Source organism: Etheostoma spectabile, chromosome 23 (assembly GCF_008692095.1).
Source record: "Etheostoma spectabile isolate EspeVRDwgs_2016 chromosome 23, UIUC_Espe_1.0, whole genome shotgun sequence".
Taxonomy (NCBI): Eukaryota; Metazoa; Chordata; class Actinopteri; order Perciformes; family Percidae; genus Etheostoma; species Etheostoma spectabile.
The window spans coordinates 11792556-11796446 of NC_045755.1; the positions used below are offsets into that span (position 1 = coordinate 11792556).

General features: G+C 39.2%; 1 protein-coding gene and 1 long non-coding RNA gene across 10 annotated transcripts in view; one reads left to right on the forward strand and one right to left on the reverse strand.

Annotated features, from left to right (window-relative positions):
* The window catches only part of cacna1c (calcium channel, voltage-dependent, L type, alpha 1C subunit), a 199899-nt gene that overhangs the window by 67999 nt on the left and 128009 nt on the right, over window positions 1-3891 (forward strand). The gene's annotated exons all lie outside the window — the stretch shown is intronic.
* Window positions 1-3891, reverse strand: part of LOC116672868 (uncharacterized) — a 25503-nt gene that overhangs the window by 969 nt on the left and 20643 nt on the right. The gene's annotated exons all lie outside the window — the stretch shown is intronic.

Sequence of the window (3891 nt, forward strand, 5' to 3'; positions counted from 1 at the left end):
CTAATGATTGGACCAGGAGGAAACAAGCAGTGGGGAGTAAAAAAGAATGTACCTTTCTTTGAATAATACCTTCTTTGAGCATCCTTTGTTTTATCATTGATGGTTGGATACATCAGAGCTGTTGATTAATATGTTCCACTTTGAAGCCTGAAGAAAATGGAGGGTTTCAGTTATTTTGACTGAGGGCTCTTCAGTTATATGAAATAAAGTCATGTGAGTTGATTTCAATCAAAGGCAATGCATAATTTTCTTGTGGGCAACAGAACATTTTTGGAAGGAGAAAATAGTTGTTTTGATTGAGGAACGATTCTGTGGTTGCCAAAATGTCATCTTGTGTAATGTAGCCTACTAAACGTAGTATAATTTGATATTTGTCAAAGTAAAGCAAAAATATCTTACAAAACAAAGACATCTGTTGCTTTGAAACTCTGATTTTCTGACTGCTTCTTGCCAAACCTCTTATCTAATTACCTCAACCTGGCCACTCACCAAGGTGTGTATGTGTGTGTGCCCGTGTGTGTGTAAAGCAGTGTCTTGCTTTGTGGTTATATAAATCAATATCTATTAATCCATCCATCCATCCATCCATCCATCCATCCATCCATCCATCCATCCATCCACCCATCCATTAGCTGTCCTTGAGGAATGCCAATCCCAGCTGACATTGGGTAAGAGGTGGGATTCACTGTGGGCAGATCACCAGTCAATCCCAGGGCTACAAATTCATGATTGCATATACGTAACTGTAGAATTTGTGTGTGTGGTGTGTGTGTGTGTGTGTGTGTGTGTGTGGTGTGTGTGTGTGTGTGTGTGTGTTGTGTGTGTGTGTTGTGTGTGGGTGTGTGTGTGGTGTGTGTGTGTGTGTGTGTGAGCTTGCAGATGTATGCCAGTGTATTAGTGTAGGACACAATCCCTCTGAGGCCATGTAGCATCTGTCATTTCGTCTTTCGTTGTTTCTTTCTTTCTTTCTTTCAAGAATGATTTTGCCACATTTACCTCATTTTGAGGGCTCATGCTGTACTATGGTTTTCAGATTGCCTGTAGTGTGTCTCCTTTAATGATACAGTGTCAGAGCAGGTAAAGGAGTCAGTAGAAAAGTAAATAGGATTGAATCAAGTCAAAGATCTTGAAACTACAGGTAGAGAGTTGATGAATAAACCAGTAAAGAGTAAATTCTATACAACTTAGATGGTCACTACCTAAAATCAACCTTCAGATGCATCTCAAAAGCCTTGACTTCTAGGCTAAGAAATAAAGCAGATAGCACATCCATTTAAGGTTGTGCCAGAAATATAGTGAATATTCTGTGTAAATATTGACTTTTTGCTTGGTACAGCATTGAATTGACAAAAAGTAATGCTGAGTGTGTAATTTATTTATGTTTTCACTGGACAGTCTACACTGGATAACAGTAAGTCTACAGTCTCTCTATGTCTGTCAACACCATGAGGAGAATTTTAATGCCACATTTTAATACACACACACGCATACACAACACACACACACACACCCACCACACACCACACACACACACACACACACACACACACACACACACACACACACACACACTCACTCAACCTATTCACCACCACCACACTGTGGTCAATTAGTTTTATAACCTTCTGACAGACAGGAAGCAGTGTACAGAATGGACTAGAGGGTTAAAAAACGTTTCAACCAACAATGGGTGTGTGTGTGTGTGTGTGTGTGTGTGTGTGTGTGTGTGTGTGTGTTTGTTCTTGTGTGTATGTGTGTAGTATTATCAAATGTACAAATTACAAACACATTCTTTTGTGTGGAAGGAAGGGGAAAGTAGGAGAACTACATTATGTCTACATTCCGTTTACTACTTTTGCAGCCTCATAATGGGGGTCTAATTGTAAATATTTTAAAGCTCTAGATTAATATACATATGTGTAAAACTAAACCGTCTCGTTATGTACCAATCATAAGTCAGAATGAAAACATAACATTTAAAAAAAAAGCCTTCCTCTGGCATTGCCAGGAGTGAATCTTACATTGTTTTACCTTTGTCTTTCAATATTTATTTACTTTGACAATTTACCTTATTCAGTTCTTTTATTGTGTTTGCAAGCCAGTGATTAAACCCCAAACTACCAGAATCCATCTTACGTCTCATTGTTAATTTGCCATAGTGTCTATTGTGATTCTCATTGTATTGACATTTAAATCATTTGAATGATGGGTTTATCCAGAGCTGCTTACAGTGACTGTTCTGGTTAAGCACACTCTAACAGACCAACGTACTCCAGGGACGTTATTGTCTTACCAGTAGGAAACCTTTTTGAACCTTTTTTGAATGTCTTTACACTATTAACTTATTTCTTACAGTGTTACTTTTGCATTCAACTTCTACAAACTGTGGGGTCACCCTCTCATTAATTATAATTTGAGTTTGAGCTCAGGAGGTTTTAAATGTTCCCTGCATCAAAACTCTTGTTACTGTGCTATTTTACATTTTTGTGTCATCTTCCCCTCTTGTTAAAGGGGCGCTATACAGTTTTGGCCATTTATGCACTGTTTTCTAGATTTTTCCTCGCAGGTTTCTCTATAGATCTCCCCTTACAGCTTAGGAACAGGTATTTGGCAGCTCTTGTGTTTACTTGTGTCTGACTCCTCAGTCAGTTTGCCATTTCCTCTTTCTCTGTTGCTCCGACAAAGTTTTCCTAGCTTTCTGCTTCTATTTTGCCGGCTCAGCCATGACGATAGTGTGAAAAACTCCATCGCTACCTTGTTAGCCGGTTTGTGAATGGGCGTATGTGTGCAGTGCCATGAAGCAATTTGTTACAACGCGGGACCTGATATCACGCGATATTTGCTGAATCTGAGTCCAACGACTCGCCAAGTTGCAAGGGTGGTTTTTCTGCTCATAGGCGCTAAGGGGGAGCACCACCATTCAACTCGAAAAAAAATGCATATACTGTAACCATTCCAATGACTCCGAAGCTGTTTAGTTTAGTTAAATTAAGCACAAAAAAATGCATCGTTCCCCTTTAAGTATTGTTGTCATTCTTTTTGTAATTTGGGGTGACACATTGTGCCTAGCCCCTGGTGGTTTTGTTTGCTCACCTGCACAGTTTTTTATTTCTTACCATTTTTTTCCAGTTTTTAATATTTGCAAATAAACTCCAGGCTTATACAAGTTTGATCTTTCAATGAGGTGTAAGCTCAAAACAGCTGCATCATGACTGGTTCAGTATTGTGATCATGCTGTTCATATTTACCCCGACCCTAAGTTTGATTGAGCCTGAGTTTTAGAATCAATATGGCACCCCCTCGCTACATTTGCACAGGTCTTTCTTATGTAATACCAGAGATCTATTGTATTGCTTCTAGTACATGATTTCTATTTCTGTCTGCATCCCATAATGTGCTGCTCTGTCTCCTTGACGACATGCCCAATAATAGCAGCGGGAGAGGTTGTCATGGATATGGTAACCTTAGTGATGCTCCTCATCTGTCCTTGGTTACAGAGGAAAGAAGGGTAGAAACAAAAGTGAGAAAAATCTCTTCTCTCAGGGAGGAAAATACGCTGTACTTAGGCTAGTTCAATTCAGGAAATATCCTTTTTTTTAAATGGTAAAACTAGATGTGAAGCTTAAGAACTTCTGTCCCTGTGGCTGTTTTATTTCTCTCCTACTCTGTATCTGTATCTCTCTTTCACCTCCCCCCCTTTTCCCTCCTTAATCACTTTCTCCCTCTTAGCATCCCTTCATTTCTCCATCTAATCAGATTGTTATAGATACTTTCAGATTGACAGAATAATGTTGTCATAATCAAGCAATTCACTGATCAATATACCTGATTGGACATTGATTGATGGAGAGACAAGAACACATGCACACACACACACACACACACACACAC